We start from the raw sequence: 12,853 nt of genomic DNA, 5'->3' as shown, positions 1-12,853 counted from the left end.
TATTTACTAATTAGGTGACTTCTGAAGGCAATTGGTTCCACTAGACTTTACATAGTTAGTAAGGTTGAATAAAGACACCAGTCCATCCAGTTCAACCTGAGTGAGTGTCTACAATTGTCCCTATGCCCGTATGTTTCACACTCACATTGGTCCCTACCCTCAAGGAGCCCACAATCCAAGGTCCCTATTCATATACTAGGGCCAATTTTGGACAGAAGCCAATTAACCTACCTGCATGTCTTTGTAGTGTGGGAGGAAACCAGAGTACACGGAGGAAACCCACACAGGCACAGGGAGAACATGCAAACTCCAGGCAGGTAGTGTCATGGTTGGGATTTGAACCAGCGACCCTTTTTACTGCTAGGTGAGAGTGCTAACCACTACACCACTGTGCTGCCAAAAAAAAAAAAAAAAAAAAAAAAAAAAAAAAAATAATAATAATAATAATAATAATAATAATAATAAATAAAAAATTTGAACACCAGTTATTTTTTCTTCCACTTCCAATTATGTGCCACTTTGTGTTGGTCAATCACATAAATTCCCAATAAAATACATTTACGTTTTTGGTTGTAACATGACAAAATGTGGAAAATTTCAAGGGGTATGAATACTTTTTCAAGGCACTGTACTTTTTCAGATGTAATTTCAGTTTGTGGTTTTTTTATTTTTATGTATTTGCGCGCGTTTTCGTGCAAACGTATTCTCATCCTGTATAATAAGCACATGAGCATTTGCGCATATTTGCATGCGTTTGCACGCATAAGGCGTCAATTACTGATCAAAAATGCAGATTTTTTTTTTTTTCTTACCTGTGTGCATAGGCACATTGCAATTAATGGGCTGTATTTTAGCTCAGTAAAAAAAAAAAAAAAAAAAGCTGTACTGAGCTTTTTCAAGCTGCAGTGTGTAAGAGGCCTTATAGTGATGCACAAAGGCAAAAATCAGCATCCAGAGCGGGCGACAATGGAATGAGCGTTGTGATCGCAAAACAATTTGGAGGTTGGTATCATACGTTGTCCTGTACAGTTCAGCTCCATCTGTTGCTGCTGTCTGGGCCGCCTGCCCCTGAGAATGCCTCTGATCAGAGCTGAAGTGTAACAGGAAATGTGACCTCATTCTGCCTGACAGCCACTGACGGCACAGACTGATTTTGAAAGGAAACAAGAAGGAGAGTGCAGCGCCTTCCCCACAGCTGTATAATAGGCTGATATCACAGAGCCAGCATTCACATCCACTGGAGAGTCTCATCCACCTCTCAGCATGCAAGGATCTGCCTCTCCCCTGCACCGCTCACACCAGGGATGAGGCCCTAGCTGACCGGCTTCTTCTACTTCACCAATCAGAACCTCCCGCTTCAATGCAAAACATTCACCAAAGTTGTCTTGGAGCAAACTCCTGCAACTGACCGGAGAAACTGGAAACTTTTTTTACTGCTGGTAAGTGGCACTAATGTTTGTGGTTGATTCACTAAAAAGTCATCGTCCTTATGTACAGTATTTATTGTATCTCATTAGCATGAGAAGCTTAGGAGGGTAAGCTGCTTATTCATCGTTTGTTTTTGTAGGCTGCAGACAGATGAATTTGATTGAGTTACATTAGGGGGTCTCCAAACTGCAACCCGGGTGCCGGGACCATCGTCTGCCTTTATGTGGCCCTTAGGGCATTATTCCTCCCACTGACACCAACAATGGGGTACTATTCCTCCCACTGACACCAACAATGGGGTACTATTCCTCCCACTGACACCAACAATGGGGTACTATTCCTCCCACTGACACCAACAATGGGGTACTATTCCTAACATTGACACCAACAATGGGGTACTATTCCTCCCATTGACACCAACAATGGGGTACTATTCCCCCCCACTGACACCAACAATGGGGCATTATTCCTCCCACTGACACCAACAATGGGGTACTATTTCTCCCACTGACACCAACAATGGGGTACTATTCCTCCCACTGATACCAACAATGGGGCACTATTCCTCCCACTGACACCAATAATGGGGCACTATTCCCAACACTGACACCAACGATGGGGCACTATTCCTTCAACTGATACCTAAAATGGGGCACTATTCCTTCCACTAATACTATCTAATGATGGGACATTATTCCTCCCACTGACACCAACAATTGGGCACCATTTCTTCCACTAATATCAACGATAGGGCACTATTACTTCCACTGACATCAACAATTGGGCACCATTTCTTCCACTAATATCAACGATAGGGCACTATTCTTCCCACTGACACCAACGATGGGGCACTATTCCTCCCACTGGCCACAGTCTGGCCCACTCAAAGTCTAAACTGGCCCTTTGTTTAGAAAGTTTGGAGACCCCTGAAATGAAGCGACACTAAACTTTGGTTTAATTTTTTTTATATATTCCAGTTATGTATTCCTGACTCAAAAAGGTCTCTTCTACTGTTCTCAGTCTCTTCCAAATCTCCAAATTCCTTCTTTTTGCTGCAGTGATGTCACTTCCTGTTATGCCGCGTACACATGATCGGACTATCCGGCGGACTTAGTGCGGCGGACCAGAGTCCGCCAGACAATTCGATCGTGTGCGGGATCTAGCGGACTTTTTCTTCCCAAAAGCCTGGCGGACTCGGCTTTTAGCGGACAATCCGTTCGTCTGTGTGCTGGTCCGACAGACTAAAACCGACACTAGGGCAGCTATTGGCTACTGGCTATGAACCTCCTTATTCTACGTCATCACGTTCAAATCCACCAGACTTTTGGAGTGATCATGTTTGGCCAAGTCTGTTAGTTTGAAAGTCCGGCGGACCTCAGCTGCAAAGTCCGGCCGTAAGTCTGCCGGATAGTCTGATCGTGTGTACGCGGCATTAGAGGGTGGCTATGCTCATTCTCCATGGTTCCATTGTATGTAGGAAGGTAGCCACCCTATTTTGCTCACTCCTGGGATGATCTAAGGACTAGGAGTTTTGATTTAATGAAAAATAGATTAAAAAGTGATTATTTTGGAGAATAATGATAATATTTAGTGTCACTTTAACCACTTCCCACCCGGCCTATAGCAGAATGACGGCTGGGACGGTGGTTCAGTTATCCTGACTGGGCGTCATATAATGTCCTTCAGGTTAACAGCCGCCGCGTGCCTGTGGGGGTGCTCATCGCAGCGATTGGTGGTGCTGTGTGTCAGTCTGACACACCGCTATACTGATCTCGGTAAAGAGTCTCTGGTGGAGGCTCTTTACCACGTGATCAGCCGTGTCCAATCATGACTGATCATGATGTAAACAGGAAGAGCCGTTGATCGGCTTGTTTATCAGCGCAGCCCCCCCTCGGATGCCCATTTCAGACTACCAGGGAAGCCGCCAGGACCAGCAGGGAAGCACATAACATGTGGATGGCCGGGTACATCCCCCATGGCCATCCACATGTGCCAACATATTCCCAATCAATACCAATCAGTGCCCACAAATGGGCACTGACTGACAGCATTATGAAAACGAAAAAATCAGTGATGCCCAGCAATGCCACCCATCAGTGTCATCAGTGCCACCTATCAGTGCCCATCATCAGTGGCCATCAGTGCCCACCTATCAGTGCCACCTATAAGTACCCATCAGTGCCACCTACGAGTGTCCATCTGTGCCACCTACGAGTGCCCATCAGTGCCACCTATGAGTGCCCATCAGAGCCACATACCAGTGCCACCTATCAGTGCCCATCAGTGCCCATCATCAGTGCCCATCAGTACCACCTCATCAGTGGCACCTCATTGGTGCCCATCAGTGCAGCCATATCAGTGCCCTTCATTGAAGAAGAAAACCTACTTATTTACAAAACAATTTAACAGAAACAAAGAAAACCTTTTTTTTTTCAAAATTTCCGTCTTTTTTTTTATTTGTTGAACAAAAAATAAGAACCGCAGAGGTGATCAAATACCACCAAAAGAAAGCTCTATTTGTGGGACTAAAATGATAAAAAAAAAATGTGTTTGCGTACAGTGTAGCATGACTGTGCAATTGTCATTCAAATTGCGACAGCGCTGAAAGCTGAAACTTGGCCTGGGCACGAAGGCGTATAAGTGCCCGGTATTGAAGTGGTTAATAGTTGAGAATGATGATGAGACGCTGCACAGGTGAAACGCGTGGTTCTCTATGGAATGAGTTAAGCAAAATAAGATTGAGTAATGATTAGAAACATTTGCAGCTTTGTACACCATCGCTATTTATTACATGCAACTTGTGCAACGTACACCATGAGACAATCTGTGTAGCAATCAAATGATTCTATTATCTAGCTGTTAAATATGAGCTCCTACCCTAAGGGTCCATTCACATTTCCTTGGACCATTGCTATTTATTGTATAAAACCAATATCAATTGCGCAATCTCATGAAATAAAGTTGTATAAAAAAAAAAAAAAGAAAAACAATTTCAAAATGAATGAAATAAAAAATGAAATGCTTTTTATTATACGTTATATTGCGTCATTATGTTTGCGTCATTAAGACAGGCTGTTTATTAGGCCATTTATTATAAATGTTCTGACAACACATAGCAAATGTCCAAAAGAATCTGACTTTTTTCCTAAGGCAGCACAACACAATGCATGGCATGTGGGATGTGGAACATAATGCACTGCAGGTGCTTTGCCTGCTACTGTATGGCCTCTTTCAAACAAGGGGGCTGGGGGGAGGGTAAAGGCAGGCAGTTGAACTAGAGCTTTTACCACCCACCAAAAGCCTAAAATACACCCGTAAGGGACTGTTCACAGCTACTTTGCTCTCATGCCGTGTACACACGACCGCACTTTTTCGAGGGACTAGGTCCGACGGTCTTTCCGACTGACTTTCGGCGGAGTTCTGACGGACTTTTCAAATGAACGGACTTGCCCACACACAATCACACCAAAGCCCGACGGATTCGAACGTGATGACGTACGACTGGACTAGAATAAGGAAGTTCATAGTTAGTAGCCAATAGCTGCCCTAGCGTCGGTTTTTGTCCGTCGGACTAGCAAACACACAAACGGATTTCTCGGTCCGGCGGAGTTCCGGTGGGAAAATTAAAAACATGTTCTATTTCTAAAGTCCGCTGGATTTTTGGCAAGCAAAGGTCCGATGGAGCCCACACACGGTCGAATTGTCCGACGGACTCGTTCAAAAGTCCGCTCGTGTGTACGTGGCATTACACTTGTGTGAAAAAATATACAATGTATAGTCATGGTTAATGTTCATATTACACACACCTCCCAAAATGACTAAAATGATGGACAAATGAAAAGGAAAGAGGGACAGAGGGACATTGCTCCAAATCAGGGACTGTTGGGAGCTATGATATTACTGTGAACTGAGAATCGACCTAGTTAACCCCCCCCCCTAATGCCTAAGGGTAAAACAAATCTGCCTAGGCACACCTGTACATATCGTTTGTTGGCCGACAATTGTGTGCCCATTTGTATGCAAGGCAAGTTTTTGGCCAATGCCCTTCGGACAAAAGTCCGACGCTTTGTCTGCGGAAAATCAGATCATGTGTACGAGGCTTAACTCTTGTGAGAGTTTACCAGGAGGGGGGGGGGGGGATGAGTCATAAGAGTGCCAATGAGAGCTGCAGGGCTGCAGAGCTGGAGGTGTGCCACTGTCATACTTTCCCAACAGATGGGAATAAGGGACACCTACTAGCAAATGTATATAGCCACAGGACACACCCCACTGCCACACCCCCCTTAAAGGAGAATTAACCAAAAAAAAAAGGTTAATCAAATCCACAAGGGCTTTTTTAACCATTACTATTCCTTTATATTGGCTTTTAAAATGTACAAATGCAGACATTTTGAATATGATTGAAAGGTTTATCACTGGGAAACACTTTTTGAAAGATAATAAGTGCATTTTATATACAGCTTTATAAATCAGTCTAAAAGGAGGGACAAATGAGGGGGGAAGAGGAACAGAGGGACATTGCTCCAAATCAGGGAAAGTCCCTCCAAATCATTGACAATTGGGAGCTATGGCCTCTGTGTGTCTGTGTAAATCCAGGAAGTGAACAGGCAGCAGCTTCAGCTGCCCACAGTTAAAATGGCTGCAGCCAGACTCAGTGGAGGGAGATTTCTGCAGCATATTTGGCAAGTACAGAATCACAGTATATATAAAATAATATGCAAAGTGGTTGGAGGGAAGCTCCAGAATGGCAAAGAAGTTTTTATTACAAATGATGTGAGCAGGCTGCAGTTCCTCTTTAACCACTTTAACCTCTTGACGTCCGTGCTGTGGCCGTCATTCAGGCCACAGCGCGGAATTTCTGCAGGGCGCGCGCGGCACTTGCTGTAATCACCAAGTCACTGAGACTCGGTGATCATAGATCCAAGTAAGGGGACGATCCCGGCCCCTTACCACGTGATTAGCTGTCAGCCAATGACAGCTGATCACATGATGTTAACAAAAGCTCACTAATCGTTTTTTTTTCTCCTTGCGATGACAGCATGAAGAGAAAAAAGAGCCGATCTCCGGCTTATCTGCAAAGGACATCAGTCCCGAACAGTAAGAGGCAATTCTGCCTCATCTGTGCCACCAGTGCCCCCTGCCAGTGCCACCTGCCATTGCCACCTGTCAGTACCCACAGTGCCCACCAGTACCACCTATAATTGCCCATGAGTGCCACCTATCAATGCCCACAAGTGCCACCTATCAATGCCCACCAGTGTTGCCAATCAGTGCCACCTAGTAGTGCTGTCTATCAGTGTAACCAACCAGTGCTGATCAGTGCCCATCACTGCCACCCATCAGTGCCCATCACTGCCACCCATCAGTGTCCATCACTGCCACCTATCGGTGCTCATCAGTGCCGCCTCATCAGCGTACATCAATGAAGGAGAAAAATTACCTGTTTGCAAGATTTTATAACAAAATCTAAAAAAATATTACATTTCTTTAACCACTTGCCGACCGCCGCACGACGATATACGTCGACAGAATGGCACGGGCAGGCATATGGGCGTATATATACGTCCCTGCCTTCCCGCGGGTGGCGGGCCCGATCGGGCCCCCCCCCCGGTGCCTGTGGTGGTCGGTATCCGTTCAGGAGCGATCCGGGATGAGGGGGCGGCCATTCATTCATGGCCACCCCCTCGCGATCGCTCCTGACGAATGGAAGTGAGGCGTGACATCACTTCCTCTACTGTAATGTAAACACAGGAGAGGAAGTGATGTAATCTCTCCTCCGTGTCGGTATTTTTCGTTCCGGCACCAAGAAGAGAGGATCGGTGAGTTGCACCAACACGACACTACACAGTAGAAAATGCCAGGCACACTCTCACCCCCCCGATCCCCCCCCCCAATCACCCCTGCCCCCCCCAGTCACAGTGACACCAATTGCATTTTTTTTTTTTGCATTGGTGTCATTTGTGACTGTAATAACTGTTAGGGCAGTTAGGGTTAGCCCCCTTTAGTTCTAAGGTACCCCCCTAACCCCCCCAATAAAGGTTTAACCCCGTGATCACCCCCCGTCGCCAGTGTCACTAAGGCTGGGTTCACATTGCAGCGGTTTATGAGAACGGATGTGATTCGCACCGCACTGCAGTGCAAATCACATCCGATCTCTGTGCGATTAGAGTTCAGCCATACAGATAGTATGGCTGAATTTGCCTCGCACCCGCCGCACCCGCCGCAAATTCGCATGGGACCCTTTTTTTGGTCCGCAGCAGAATCGGATCGCATGGGTGTTCACACCATGCGATCCGAGTTTGCAGATCGCACTGCGATATGCGAACTGATCTGGGGGTGTCATTAACATTTCACTGACACTCCCAGCAGTTCGCATAGGGCAGTGTGAACTGCCGCCGGGAGGCATGCGATGCGGGAACCCGCCGCGGATTCGTGGCGTTCCTGCATCGCTCCAGTGTGAACCCAGCCTAATAAGCGATCATTTTTCTGATCGCTGTATTAGTGTCACAGGTGACGCTAGTTAGGTAGGTAGGTATTTAGGTTCGCCGCAGCTTTTTATAGCGCCAGGGACCCCCATATACTACCGCATAAAGCCCCCTGATTGCCCCCTAGTTAACCCTTTCACCAGTGATCACCATATAACTGTTACAGGTGACGCTGGTTGGTTAGTTATTTTTTTATAGTTTCAGGGCACCCGCCATTTATTACCTAATAAAGGTTTAACCCCCTGATCACCCGGCGGGTGATATAAGTTTGAGGGTCAGATAAGGTCTGCGTCGCCCCAGGCAGCGTCAGGTTAGTGCCAGTACCGCTAACACCCACGCACAAAGCATACACCTCCCTTAGTAATATAGTATCTGATCAGATCTATATTAGCGTCGCCAGCAGTTTAGGTTTCCCAAAACGCATTGTTAGTGGGATCAGCCCAGATACCTGCTAGCACCTGCGTTTAGCCCCTCCGCCAAGCCCAGCCCAGCCCACCCAAGTGCAGTATCGATCGATCACTGTCACTTACAAAACACAACACACATAACTGCAGCGTTTGCAGAGTCAGGCCTGATCCCTGCGATCGCTAACAGTTTTTCTTGTAGCGTTTTGATACAGTCGCTGACAGCCTAGGTGCTTTTTTACCTGTGAGTCTCACTAGTGTACCCCTAAATTTAGGGGTGTCTACTTTCCAAAATGGGGTCATTTGGGGGGGGGTTTGTGCCATCTTGGCATTTTATGGCCTTCAAAACTGTAATAGGTAGTGAGGAGTGAAGTCAAAAATGTACGCCCTTAGAAAGCCTGAAGGCGGTGCTTGGTTTTCGGGGCCCCGTACGCGGCTAGGCTCCCAAAAAGTCCCACATATGTGGTATCCCCGTACTCAGGAGAAGCAGCAGAATTTATTTTGGGGTGTCATTTCACATATGCCCATGGCATGTGTGAGCAATATATCATTTAGTGACAACTTTGTGAAAAAAAAATAAAATAAAATAAAAAGTTTGTAATTTTCCCGCAACTTGTGGCAAAATATAAAATATTCCATGGACTCAACATGCCTCTCAGCAAATAGCTTGGGGTGTCTACTTTCTAAAATGGGGTCATTTGTGGGGGTTTTGTGCCATCTTGGCATTTTATGGCCTTCAAAACTGTAATAGGTAGTGAGGAGTGAAGTCAAAAATTTACGCCCTTAGAAAGCCTGAAGGCGGTGCTTGGTTTTCGGGGCCCCGTACGCGGCTAGGCTAGCAAAAAGTCCCACGTATGTGGTATCCCCGTACTCAGGAGAAGCAGCAGAATTTATTTTGGGGTGTCATTTCACATATGCCCATAGCATGTGTGAGCAATATATCATTTAGTGACAACTTTGTGAAATAAAAATAAAAAAAAAATAAAAGTTTGTAATTTTCCCGCAACTTGTGCCAAATATAAAATATTCCATGGACTCAACATGCCTCTCAGCAAATAGCTTGGGGTGTCTACTTTCTAAAATGGGGTCATTTGTGGGGGTTTTGTGCCATCTTGGCATTTTATGGCCTTCAAAACTGTGATAGGTAGTGAGGAGTGAAATTACAAATGTATGCCCTTAGAAATCCTGAAGGCGGTGCTTGGCTTTCGGGGCCCCGTACGCGGCTAGGCTTCAAAAAAGTCGACCACATGTGGTATCCCCGTACTCAGGAGAAGCAGCAGAATGTATTTTGGGGTACAATTCCACATATAACCATGGCATGTGTGAGCAATATATCATTTAGTGACAACTTTGTGTAAAAAAAAAAAATTTTTTTTTTTGTCATTATTCAATCGCTTGAGGCAAAAAAATGAAATATTCAATGGGCTCAACATGCCTCTTATCAATTTCCTTAGGGTATCTACTTTCCAAAATGGGATCATTTGGGGGGGTTTTGTACTGCCCTGCCATTTTAGCACCTCAAGAAATGAGATAGGCAGTCATAAACTAAAAGCTGCGTAAATTCCAGAAAACGTACCTTAGTTTGTAGATGTGACAACTTTTGCGCAAACCAATAAATATACAGTTATTGACTTTTTTTTTACCAAAGACATGTGGCTGAATACATTTTGGCCTAAATGTAGGACTAAAATTGAGTTTATTGGATTTTTCTAATAACAAAAATTAGAAAATATCATTTTTTTTCAAAATTTGCGGTCTTTTTACATTTATATCGCAAAAAATAAAAATCGCAGAGTCAGTCAAATACCTTTAAAAGAAAGCTCTATTTGTGGGAAAAAAAGGACGCAAATTTTGCTTTTGTACAACATTGCATGACCGCGCAATTACCAGTTAAAGCAGGGCAGTGCCAAATTGTAAAAAGACCTCTGGTCATTGACCAGCAAAATGGTCCGGTCTGAAAGTGGTTAAACAAAAAACAATCTTTTTAAAAATTTTTAACAAAAAATAAAAACCGCAGAGGTGATACCACCAAAAGAAATTTCTATTTGTGGGAAAAAAATGCTAAAAATTTCATTTGAGTACAGTGTAGCATGACGGCGCAATTGTCATTCAAAGTGCGTCAACGCTGAAAGCTGAAAATTGGTCTGGACAGGAAGGGGGTTTAAGTGCCCAGTAAGCAAGTGGTTAAGGACCAAGCCTATTTCTGACACTTGTTGTATGCAAGTTAAAATCAGTATTTTTGCTAGAAAATTACTTAGAACCCCCAAATATTATATAATTTTTTTTAGGAAAGACTCTGGAGAATAACATTGCGGTTGTTGCTAGACAGCAATTATTATTATTATAATACAGGATTTATATCGCGCAACAGTTTGCGCATCGCTTTACAATGTTAGGACAAACAGTACAGTTACAATACAATTTAATACAGGAGGAATCAGAGGGCCCTGCCCGTTAGAGCTTACAATCTAAAAGCAATAGTCACTTGCGTCCTACCAAAAAAGGGTCCTAGGCGGTAACAATGATGTGATATGTGGTATACAGCTGTATGGTGTTTTGTAACTTCTAATACAGTTGTTTCATAGTAACACAGAGCTCCCAACTGTCCATGATTTTAAGGGACTGTCCCTGTTTTGGAATAATGTCCCTCTGTCCCTCATTCCTTCTCATTTGTCCCTCATTTTGGTCTGATCCATATAGTTGTATATAAAATGCCCTTTTTATTTTTCAAAAAGTGTTTCCCAGCGCTAAACCTTTCATCCAATTTCTAAATCGCTGCATTTGTACATTTTAAAAGCCAATATAAAGAAATAGTAGTGGTAAAAAAAAGTCCTTGTGGATTTAATGTATCTTTATTTTTGGTTAATTCTCCTTTAAGGGTGTGTGGCAGGGGCGTGTCCTATGCCTACATACGTTTGTTAGTAGGTGTCCCTCATTCCCATCTCAAAATGTTGGGAGGTATGGTAACATATTTTTTTTTTGTAGTGTGTTAGTGTCGCGTACACACAGTCGGACTTTCCGGCAGAAAAGGTCAGACGGAATCATTTCATCGGATATTCCGATCGTGTGTGGGCTTCATCTGACTTTTATTTTTTTTTATTCTGACGGACCTAGAAATAGAACATGTTTTAAATCTTTCTGACGGAATAAATTCCTATCGGGAAAACCGTTCATCTGAATGCTGTTCCGACGGACCAAAAACGACATAAGGGCAACTATTGGCTACTGGCTATTGAACTTCCTTTTTCTAGTCCCGTCCCGTACATCATTGCGTTCTAAATGAACGGACTTTGGTGTGATCGTGTGTAGGCAAGACCGTTTTAGCGGTACTCTGTTGGAACTCCGTCGGAATTAGTGTTCTATATTTCATTTTTGGTCTCCACGCTGGTTTGCATTTCAGTATCTATGCTGGAATCTTGGTTGCATGAGTAGAATAATTTTCTTTCTTCCATACCATTACTTAGAGCATGTAGGCTTTGGCTGTATAATCACTTCCTGCGTTCTCCTATAGGAGTACGTACATAGCAGAAATTCCTTACATCTCAAGTCACCAGTCACCACTGAATGGCTCTGGAAATACTATACAGTCCAGCCACAGCATAGCTTCCAACCTTCTGAGAAGTAAAAGAGAGACCCTGCATAGCAGAAGCTGTTTAGGGGAAGGACATCTGCTTAAAGCGGGACTGTACTGGGGAAAAAAATATTAAAAGCCAGCGGCTATAAATACTACAGCTGCCGACTTTTAATAAATGGACACTCACCTGTCCCGGGGTCCAGCGATGCCGGCAGCCGAGGCCGATCGATCGCTCGGCTATCGGCTGCTGCCGCCACCATTCTAGGTGAGGAAATCAGGAAGTGAAGCGAATCGGCTTCACTTCCCGGTTCCCTACTGCGCATGCGCGAGTCGCGCAGTGCAATAGGAATTGTCCGCGCTGTCTCTGGGACCCGTGTGTGTCCCAGCAGACAGCGCGGCAGGACAGGAAGAGGCATAGACTCCCACGTGAGTCTATGCCCGGAAGTGGGTGTAAATACCTGTCTTTGACAGGTATCTCCACCCCCCTGAAAGGTGGCAATTGTGACACCGGAGGGGGGGAGGTTTCCGATCAGCGGAAGTTCCACTTTAGGGTGGAACCCCGCTTTAATTTTAACATCCGCCTGGCCACAAGTTTGAAAACACATTTAATATGCTCATATTGTTTTGTTTTTTTTATAGTATCATTTTCGTTTAATTTCTTACATTTTAAAATCAACATTGTTCCCAAGGTAGTATCATACATAAGTTATTGGTTAATATGAAAGGGCCAGGTAAGTTCCAATAAGTAATCCAATACGAAATAGCAAATAATCAGTTGTGATGACCCTGATAGGGGTCACGTAGAGTTCCTTTAGTGTAGGTTCCTTCCTTGTGTTTGCTAGGAGTTGACAACACCACTCAAACCCCCTTAGATGGGAGGGTATAAAGGGCGGTAGTAGGGAAGTTGGGATAAGGTTGTAATGTCCCTGATAGGGGCCATGTAAGGTCCCTTTACTGTAGGT

General features: G+C 44.5%; 1 protein-coding gene across 2 annotated transcripts in view; it reads left to right on the top strand.

The window, feature by feature from the left end:
• Positions 1-1,179: 1,179 nt before the first annotated feature.
• TMEM71 (transmembrane protein 71) overlaps positions 1,180-12,853 on the top strand; it is a 57,634-nt gene continuing 45,960 nt past the window's right edge. For both annotated transcript variants that reach the window (XM_077493364.1, XM_077493363.1), the window contains exon 1: positions 1,180-1,439. The gene's annotated coding sequence lies outside the window, so the exon portion shown is untranslated. The remainder of the gene's footprint in view (positions 1,440-12,853) is intronic.

This window comes from Lithobates pipiens, unplaced genomic scaffold (genome assembly GCF_037356315.1).
Source record: "Lithobates pipiens isolate NorthernLeopardFrog02 unplaced genomic scaffold, aLitPip1_a1.2 Scaffold_19, whole genome shotgun sequence".
Lineage (NCBI taxonomy): Eukaryota > Metazoa > Chordata > Amphibia > Anura > Ranidae > Lithobates > Lithobates pipiens.
Note: the sequence above shows the minus strand (reverse complement) of the source record. Positions and strands in the feature narration are given on the sequence as shown.